The sequence below is a fragment of the Electrophorus electricus genome, unplaced genomic scaffold, assembly GCF_041902795.1.
Source record: "Electrophorus electricus isolate QZ-2024a unplaced genomic scaffold, ASM4190279v1 Scaffold135, whole genome shotgun sequence".
Classification (NCBI taxonomy): Eukaryota; Metazoa; Chordata; class Actinopteri; order Gymnotiformes; family Gymnotidae; genus Electrophorus; species Electrophorus electricus.
In genome coordinates, this window is record NW_027658417.1 from 1 (window position 1) to 10,000 (window position 10,000).

The 10,000-nt window shown below is 56.1% G+C and overlaps 2 non-coding genes across 2 annotated transcripts; both read left to right on the forward strand.

The window, feature by feature from the left end:
- The first annotated feature begins 7,114 nt into the window (after window positions 1-7,114).
- On the forward strand, window positions 7,115-8,953 carry LOC145654582 (18S ribosomal RNA). Its single transcript, XR_014120795.1, has one exon. It is a non-coding gene; the product is annotated as an 18S ribosomal RNA (ribosomal RNA).
- An 882-nt stretch (window positions 8,954-9,835) lies between these two features.
- LOC145654580 (5.8S ribosomal RNA) lies at window positions 9,836-9,989 on the forward strand. Its single transcript, XR_014120793.1, has one exon. It is a non-coding gene; the product is annotated as a 5.8S ribosomal RNA (ribosomal RNA).
- The last annotated feature ends 11 nt before the right edge of the window (window positions 9,990-10,000 follow it).

Consider the following 10,000-nt stretch of genomic DNA (forward strand, 5'->3'; position numbering starts at 1 on the left):
GAACTCTTGGGCCTGGAAGTCTGGTAGTAGTAGTAGTAGTAGTAGTAGTAGTAGTAGTAGTAGTAGTATGATTTAAAGGTACAAAGTGAATGAAGTGTGCCCAGGCCCAGAGCTACTTTGCTGGGCATGACTGTGTTTGACGTCTTGGGCCTGGAAGTCTGGTAGTAGTAGTATGATTTAAAGGTACAAAGTGAATGAAGTGTGCCCAGGCCCAGAGCTACTTTGCTGGGCATGACTGTGTTTGACCTCTTGGCTCTGGAAGTCTATTTCTAGGCTTATATAAAGGGTCAAACTTCTTGAAGTGTGCCCAGGCCCAGAGCTACTTTGCTGGGCATGACTGTGTTTGACCTCTGGGGCCTGGAAGTCTGGTAGTAGTAGTATGATTTAAAGGCACAAAGTGATTGAAGTGTGCCCAGGCCCAGAGCTACTTTGCTGGGCATGAATGTGTTTGAACTCTTGGGCCTGGAAGTCTGGTAGTAGTAGTATGATTTAAAGGCACAAAGTGAATGAAGTGTGCCCAGGCCCAGAGCTACTTTGCTGGGCATGACTGTGTTTGACCTCTTGGCTCTGGAAGTCTATTTCTAGGCTTATATACAGGGTCAAACATCTTGAAGTGTGCCCAGGCCCAGAGCTACTTTGCTGGGCATGAATGTGTTTGAACTCTTGGGCCTGGAAGTCTGGTAGTAGTAGTATGATTTAAAGGCACAAAGTGATTGAAGTGTGCCCAGGCCCAGAGCTACTTTGCTGGGCATGACTGTGTTTGACCTCTTGGGCCTGGAAGTCTGGTAGTAGTAGTATGATTTAAAGGCACAAAGTGATTGAAGTGTGCCCAGGCCCAGAGCTACTTTGCTGGGCATGAATGTGTTTGACCTCTTGGGCCTGGAAGTCTGGTGGTAGTAGTAGTATGATTTAAAGGCACAAAGTGAATGAAGTGTGCCCAGGCCCAGAGCTACTTTGCTGTGCATGACTGTGTTTGACCTCTTGGCTCTGGAAGTCTATTTCTAGGCTTATATAAAGGGTCAAACTTCTTGAAGTGTGCCCAGGCCCAGAGCTACTTTGCTGGGCATGACTGTGTTTGACCTCTGGGGCCTGGAAGTCTGGTAGTAGTAGTATGATTTAAAGGCACAAAGTGATTGAAGTGTGCCCAGGCCCAGAGCTACTTTGCTGGGCATGAATGTGTTTGAACTCTTGGGCCTGGAAGTCTGGTAGTAGTAGTATGATTTAAAGGCACAAAGTGAATGAAGTGTGCCCAGGCCCAGAGCTACTTTGCTGGGCATGACTGTGTTTGACCTCTTGGCTCTGGAAGTCTATTTCTAGGCTTATATACAGGGTCAAACATCTTGAAGTGTGCCCAGGCCCAGAGCTACTTTGCTGGGCATGAATGTGTTTGAACTCTTGGGCCTGGAAGTCTGGTAGTAGTAGTATGATTTAAAGGCACAAAGTGATTGAAGTGTGCCCAGGCCCAGAGCTACTTTGCTGGGCATGACTGTGTTTGACCTCTTGGGCCTGGAAGTCTGGTGGTAGTAGTAGTATGATTTAAAGGCACAAAGTGATTGAAGTGTGCCCAGGCCCAGAGCTACTTTGCTGGGCATGAATGTGTTTGAACTCTTGGGCCTGGAAGTCTATTTCTAGGCTTATATAAAGGGTCAAACATCTTGAAGTGTGCCCAGGCCCAGAGCTACTTTGCTGTGCATGACTGTGGTTGACCTCTTGGCCCTGGAAGTCTGGTGGTAGTAGTAGTATGATTTAAAGGCACAAAGTGAATGAAGTGTGCCCAGGCCCAGAGCTACTTTGCTGGGCATGAATGTGTTTGAACTCTTGGGCCTGGAAGTCTGGTAGTAGTAGTATGATTTAAAGGCACAAAGTGATTGAAGTGTGCCCAGGCCCAGAGCTACTTTGCTGGGCATGACTGTGTTTGACCTCTTGGGCCTGGAAGTCTGGTGGTAGTAGTAGTATGATTTAAAGGCACAAAGTGATTGAAGTGTGCCCAGGCCCAGAGCTACTTTGCTGGGCATGAATGTGTTTGAACTCTTGGGCCTGGAAGTCTGGTGGTAGTAGTAGTATGATTTAAAGGCACAAAGTGATTGAAGTGTGCCCAGGCCCAGAGCTACTTTGCTGGGCATGAATGTGTTTGAACTCTTGGGCCTGGAAGTCTATTTCTAGGCTTATATAAAGGGTCAAACATCTTGAAGTGTGCCCAGGCCCAGAGCTACTTTGCTGTGCATGACTGTGGTTGACCTCTTGGCCCTGGAAGTCTGGTGGTAGTAGTAGTATGATTTAAAGGCACAAAGTGAATGAAGTGTGCCCAGGCCCAGAGCTACTTTGCTGGGCATGAATGTGTTTGAACTCTTGGGCCTGGAAGTCTGGTAGTAGTAGTAGTAGTAGTAGTAGTAGTAGTAGTAGTAGTATGATTTAAAGGCACAAAGTGCTTGAAGTGTGCCCAGGCCCAGAGCTACTTTGCTGTGCATGACTGTGTTTGACCTCTTGGCTCTGGAAGTCTATTTCTAGGCTTATATAAAGGGTCAAACTTCTTGAAGTGTGCCCAGGCCCAGAGCTACTTTGCTGTGTATGACTGTGTGACCTCTTGGCCCTGGAATTCTGGTGGTAGTAGTAGTATGATTTAAAGGCACAAAGTGAATGAAGTGTGCCCAGGCCCAGAGCTACTTTGCTGGGCATGACTGTGTTTGACCTCTTGGGCCTGGAAGTCTGGTAGTAGTAGTATGATTTAAAGGCACAAAGTGATTGAAGTGTGCCCAGGCCCAGAGCTACTTTGCTGGGCATGAATGTGTTTGAACTCTTGGGCCTGGAAGTCTATTTCTAGGCTTATATAAAGGGACAAACTTCTTGAAGTGTGCCCAGGCCCAGAGCTACTTTGCTGTGTATGACTGTGTGACCTCTTGGCCCTGGAATTCTGGTGGTAGTAGTAGTAGTAGTAGTATGATTTAAAGGTACAAAGTGAATGAAGTGTGCCCAGGCCCAGAGCCAGGCCTGGGCAGCAGGGGGCGCTCCTGGCCATGCCCAGCGAGTTTCGTGCGAATCGGACCTGGTCCGGAAGAGATACGAAGGGAAAACTCATTACTCGTCGGGGTGGCACATCCAGGCTCTCGACCCTCCCAAAGCGTCCGACCAGGGTGCACCCTGCCGGGCATGGTTAGCCGCCAGCCCCCTTCCTGGAGGTCTGGTTGGCACGGGGTTTTGATTTATCGGTTTCATATCTCTGGGCTCCTTGGGAGCAGAAAGTCGGTTGAGGGCCCTTTGGAAAGAGCCGGGGCTGCCGTTTAACGCTGTCCAAGCGGCAGGCGAAGCGCACCCACCGTTTTTACGCTATGATTTTTTAAAACCGCCGGGGCGGCAAACACAGGGCCGGTCGGGTTTGAAGACGAATATCTCTTCGGCCCTTGGGAGGAGAGAAGCAGCGCGGGTCACCTTTGAACGCGCTCGCTGCCAGGAACGTCTGGCGTAAAAGTTTCGTGGGAATCGGACGTTCCTAGGCTGAGAAGCGAGCGCCCGCCCTCGGGCGGTCGGGGGCCCCTTTCTCATTCCCCGTCTGGGCTAAAAATACGAGGTCGGACCCGATGGACTCGGGAGACTGGAGAGTACCAGGGAGACCCTGGAAGCAGGCGACCCGACCCACGCTTCGCTGTCTCCTCGGCCCTCGGGAGTAGAAGCGCGGGGACGGTGGCGTGGGCAGCAGGGGGCGCTCCTGGCCATGCCCAGCGAGTTTCGTGCGAATCGGACCTGGTCCGGAAGAGATACGAAGGGAAAACTCATTACTCGTCGGGGTGGCACATCCAGGCTCTCGACCCTCCCAAAGCGTCCGACCAGGGTGCACCCTGCCGGGCATGGTTAGCCGCCAGCCCCCTTCCTGGAGGTCTGGTTGGCACGGGGTTTTGATTTATCGGTTTCATATCTCTGGGCTCCTTGGGAGCAGAAAGTCGGTTGAGGGCCCTTTGGAAAGAGCCGGGGCTGCCGTTTAACGCTGTCCAAGCGGCAGGCGAAGCGCACCCACCGTTTTTACGCTATGATTTTTTAAAACCGCCGGGGCGGCAAACACAGGGCCGGTCGGGTTTGAAGACGAATATCTCTTCGGCCCTTGGGAGGAGAGAAGCAGCGCGGGTCACCTTTGAACGCGCTCGCTGCCAGGAACGTCTGGCGTAAAAGTTTCGTGGGAATCGGACGTTCCTAGGCTGAGAAGCGAGCGCCCGCCCTCGGGCGGTCGGGGGCCCCTTTCTCATTCCCCGTCTGGGCTAAAAATACGAGGTCGGACCCGATGGACTCGGGAGACTGGAGAGTACCAGGGAGACCCTGGAAGCAGGCGACCCGACCCACGCTTCGCTGTCTCCTCGGCCCTCGGGAGTAGAAGCGCGGGGACGGTGGCGTGGGCAGCAGGGGGCGCTCCTGGCCATGCCCAGCGAGTTTCGTGCGAATCGGACCTGGTCCGGAAGAGATACGAAGGGAAAACTCATTACTCGTCGGGGTGGCACATCCAGGCTCTCGACCCTCCCAAAGCGTCCGACCAGGGTGCACCCTGCCGGGCATGGTTAGCCGCCAGCCCCCTTCCTGGAGGTCTGGTTGGCACGGGGTTTTGATTTTTCGGTTTCATATCTCTGGGCTCCTTGGGAGCAGAAAGTCGGTTGAGGGCCCTTTGGAAAGAGCCGGGGCTGCCGTTTAACGCTGTCCAAGCGGCAGGCGAAGCGCACCCACCGTTTTTACGCTATGATTTTTTAAAACCGCCGGGGCGGCAAACACAGGGCCGGTCGGGTTTGAAGACGAATATCTCTTCGGCCCTTGGGAGGAGAGAAGCAGCGCGGGTCACCTTTGAACGCGCTCGCTGCCAGGAACGTCTGGCGTAAAAGTTTCGTGGGAATCGGACGTTCCTAGGCTGAGAAGCGAGCGCCCGCCCTCGGGCGGTCGGGGGCCCCTTTCTCATTCCCCGTCTGGGCTAAAAATACGAGGTCGGACCCGATGGACTCGGGAGACTGGAGAGTACCAGGGAGACCCTGGAAGCAGGCGACCCGACCCACGCTTCGCTGTCTCCTCGGCCCTCGGGAGTAGAAGCGCGGGGACGGTGGCGTGGGCAGCAGGGGGCGCTCCTGGCCATGCCCAGCGAGTTTCGTGCGAATCGGACCTGGTCCGGAAGAGATACGAAGGGAAAACTCATTACTCGTCGGGGTGGCACATCCAGGCTCTCGACCCTCCCAAAGTGTCCGACCAGGGTGCACCCTGCCGGGCTAAGAGAACAGCCAGGTGAACCCTGGAGGTTCCGAACTCCAGACCCCTGGACCCGACGGCTCAGTCCGCCTCAGGTGCACTACAGAGGTCCTCGGGCTGTCCCTGAGTGCATTAAAACGGAAATCAGAATTACTCCCCCGGGTGGCACTTCCAGGCTCTCGACCCTCCCAAAGTGTCCGACCAGGGTGCACCCTGCTGGGCATGGTTAGCCGCCAGCCCCCTTCCTGGAGGTCTGGTTGGCACGGGGTTTTGCAAATAGGTCCCGTCGGGTATATGGGAGAGCAAAGAGAATCAATGGGGTCCAAGCACTAAATTCATCCAGTGGCGTTCTCTGGAAGCCCAAGGGGAGTCCGAGGGGTGTTCGGCCGGCAAGGGGAGCTCTCCCTCGGACACATGATCAAACGCCTGTCCCCTACCGGAAAGTGGTGTGCTCTGGATGCCCCCCCCCCCCCCATCCCCCGAGGGGGGTGCTTATCCCGCGAGGGGAGCCCTCCTCGGGTTAAGTGAACCATCATGCCGATTCCCCTATGGAAGTGGGCACATCCAGGCACACAGTCTGCTTTGCTCTCCCCGACCCGAGTGCGTCTGTTGGGCTGAGTGTACGCCCAGGCAACTGGATCCAATGGCTCAGTCCGCCGCAGCGTGCTTCGACGATGGGTCGTACAGCCATGCCACCAGGGTGGGCGTGTTTGTAAATGTACCAGTGGATTCTCGTCGGCCTGCCACATCCATGGTATCGACCCACCAGGCCTGTCCGACCAGGGGTTGACCCTGGACGGGCACGGTCTGTGGTTTGGCCCTTGTCCTAGATGAAATCGGGCACGGGGTTTTCTGGCCAGGTACCATCGGGTTACTGGGAGAGCGGCTTCGGTCTCCAGGTGAGACCAATGGTGAAGCAGCACGAGGCAATGGAGAGCATGCAAAGCGATGGGGAAGCCATGCACGGCAATGGCCACGAAAAAAAAAAAAAAATCACCACGGAAGGAACGTGAAGAACAAGGAGGAGTGTAGTGACACTGCCCAAAGCTGCCCGGTGTTGCAGGGGTCTATTGGTGTGTTGCTTCCTTGTTTGGTAGAGTGGAGTACCAGACCCGCCAGGGGTAGGCAAACCATTCCCCCTACGGTAAGTGAGGAGCCAGCCATTTGACGAGCGGGTGTCCACGTGTACGGGTGCGAGCGCTATCCCCCCACACGGGGTTAGGCCACGGCCTTAGGTGGACGTCTGCCGACCAGCCCCGGCTGATCCAGAACTTCTGATGTGGAGAGCGGTTTTGACAGATCCTCCCTGGTTCTAGCGGGTCAAGCCTCTGATGGGGGGTGGGGGTTATTTGTAACCCATCCCAGAACTCTCTGGGGGAGACTCAGACGGCCAGTCTGTCTACTCAGTTGTCCTATACTGGTGTCTGTGGTTTGGGAGGAAGGGAGTGCCCTGCTTTGTTGGCCTCCTCTTCAAACCTACCTGGGCCCACGAATCACTCTTCTTGGTTACATCACGAAACGTAGGTTGAGCGAGGCTAGGGGGGAGGGAATTCGACGAGGTCTTTCCCTTGTCCCCCCACCAGCGGCCCACGAAAATCAAAACGGCGTGAAGAGAGGGAACGCCGAAAGCACCTGGAGTCGGCCGTCCGCACCTCCGGAGGAGGTGGACGGGGTACGGTGCGGGCATGACCGGATGGGACAGCTTTGCATCAAGGTGAGAGGTCGGCGTCCGAAGGCCAGAGGGCGGTGCGCGAGCACGTTTACACTGGCCGCGGAAGCTGTCCTGGGTAGCCCTGTATGGCGTCTGGACCTGACGGCGCACGCACTTACAACCCGCTGCTTCCTAGCCCCCGGAAGGGGAGGCGGATGTCACTCGTGGTTCATCCCAGACCACGGTGCAAACTACCTGGTTGATCCTGCCAGTAACATATGCTTGTCTCAAAGATTAAGCCATGCAGGTCTAAGTGCACACGGCCGGTACAGTGAAACTGCGAATGGCTCATTAAATCAGTTATGGTTCCTTTGATCGCTCCACACGTTACTCGGATAACTGTGGTAATTCTAGAGCTAATACATGCAAACGAGCGCTGACCCTTCGGGGGATGCGTGCATTTATCAGACCCAAAACCCATCCGGGGGGCTCGGGCCCCCCGGCCGCTTTGGTGACTCTAGATAACCTCGGGCCGATCGCGCGCCCTCCGCGGCGGCGACGTCTCATTCGAATGTCTGCCCTATCAACTTTCGATGGTACCATAGTCGGCTACCATGGTGACCACGGGTAACGGGGAATCAGGGTTCGATTCCGGAGAGGGAGCCTGAGAAACGGCTACCACATCCAAGGAAGGCAGCAGGCGCGCAAATTACCCATTCCCGACACGGGGAGGTAGTGACGAAAAATAACGATACAGGTCTCTTTCGAGGCCCTGTAATCGGAATGAGCGTATCCTAAACCCATGGGTGAGGACCCATTGGAGGGCAAGTCTGGTGCCAGCAGCCGCGGTAATTCCAGCTCCAATAGCGTATATTAAAGTTGCTGCAGTTAAAAAGCTCGTAGTTGGATGTCGGGAGTGGGCTGGCGGTCCGCCGCGAGGCGTGCCACCGCCTGTCTCAGACCCTGTCTCCCGGTGCCCCCCGGATGCCCTTGGCTGGGTGTCCGGACGGGGCTCGGAGCGTTTACTTTGAAAAAATTAGAGTGTTCAAAGCGGGCCCGCTTCTCGCCTGAATACCTGAGCTAGGAATAATGGAATAGGACTCCGGTTCTATTTTGTGGGTTTCCTGAACCAGGGCCATGATTAAGAGGGACGGCCGGGGGCATTCGTATTGCGCCGCTAGAGGTGAAATTCTTGGACCGGCGCAAGACGGACGAAAGCGAAAGCATTTGCCAAGAATGTTTTCATTAATCAAGAACGAAAGTCGGAGGTTCGAAGACGATCAGATACCGTCGTAGTTCCGACCGTAAACTATGCCGACCCGCGATCCGGCGGCGTTATTCCCATGACCCGCCGGGCAGCGTGAGGGAAACCACGAGTCTGTGGGTTCCGGGGGGAGTATGGTTGCAAAGCTGAAACTTAAAGGAATTGACGGAAGGGCACCACCAGGAGTGGAGCCTGCGGCTTAATTTGACTCAACACGGGAAACCTCACCCGGCCCGGACACGGAAAGGATTGACAGATTGATAGCTCTTTCTCGATTCTGTGGGTGGTGGTGCATGGCCGTTCTTAGTTGGTGGAGCGATTTGTCTGGTTAATTCCGATAACGAACGAGACTCCGGCATGCTAAATAGTTACGCGGCCCTCCGCGGTCGGCGTCAAACTTCTTAGAGGGACAAGTGGCGTTCAGCCACGCGAGATGGAGCAATAACAGGTCTGTGATGCCCTTAGATGTCCGGGGCTGCACGCGCGCCACAATGGTTGGATCAGCGTGTGCCTACCCTACACCGAGAGGTGCGGGTAATCCGCTGAACCCCATTCGTGATGGGGACTGGGGATTGCAATTATTCCCCATGAACGAGGAATTCCCAGTAAGCGCGGGTCATAAGCTCGCGTTGATTAAGTCCCTGCCCTTTGTACACACCGCCCGTCGCTACTACCGATCGGATGGTTTAGTGAGGTCCTCGGATCGGCCCCGCCGGGGCTCCTCGCGGGCCTTGGCGGAGCGCCGAGAAGTCGATCAAACTTGACTATCTAGAGGAAGTAAAAGTCGTAACAAGGTTTTCGTAGGTGAACCTGCGAAAGGATCATTAACGGGTAACGCTGTCCGGCGTGCCTCCTCTCCCGACCCCCTCGACTTCGCCGTCCCCCCGCGTCGGGGCCCAGGGTCGAAAGGGTCTTCGGGGTTGCTGTTACACGTGGTCGCTTGCAGGTCAGGCTGGACAGAAGGCATAAAGGAGGAGCCTAGTCCCTCCCACCCCTTCCTCGTCCTCCGCCTCTTCCTCCGCGTCGTCCTTCAGCACCCCCCCCCCGCAGGCCCCGGTATTCTCTGGGTTCCAGCGCGAGAGACGCGTCGTTCAAAAAACTCGGCGTCCCCGCTCGTCGGGCGAAGGCCGGTTTCCCCTCACCTTGCCGGCAGGAGAAGCGCCTGCGAGTCGAGCGGGTCGTACGGGTCCGTCCCGCGCCCTCCCTCTCGCTCGCACGGCCGCTGCCTCCGTCCACCGCGAGGGGTTTTCCTATTTTGTTGTCCTTGTCATTCATCCCCGTCCCCTTGCTCGCTGACGAGCGGACTTTCCGGGGGGGGTTGCGAGCGCTGCTCCTCGTGGGGCAGGCCATGGCCCTTCCTGTGTTCGTCCGCCCACCGGCGTCCTGGGGCGTGGTGGTGGTGGGTGGCGCAGCCGGTTCCCCTGCTTCTCTCTCTCAGAAAGGAGTCTCAGGGGGACCCCCGGCAGGTACCTAGGGCTTGGCCCACGCTACGTGAGTTCCACCCCTTTCGAGGGGTCGGACGGGGCGGGCGCGGAGGGCCGCGGTTCAAAGACTGACTCGTCTGCCACGTGGGGCGTGTGGGCAAAGCGCAACCCCGCGCCCGTTTCAACACTCGCAGACGGGGGCGCCTGACCGGTTGGTGAAACCTTTTAAACCTGTCTTTGTAGTCGTGGTGAAAGACCTAAACTGAGCCTGAAATAAAAGAGTACAACTCTTAGCGGTGGATCACTTGGCTCGTGCGTCGATGAAGAACGCAGCCAGCTGCGAGAACTAATGTGAATTGCAGGACACATTGATCATCGACATTTCGAACGCACATTGCGGCCCCGGGTCCATCCCGGGGCTACGCCTGTCTGAGGGTCGCTATTCCTATC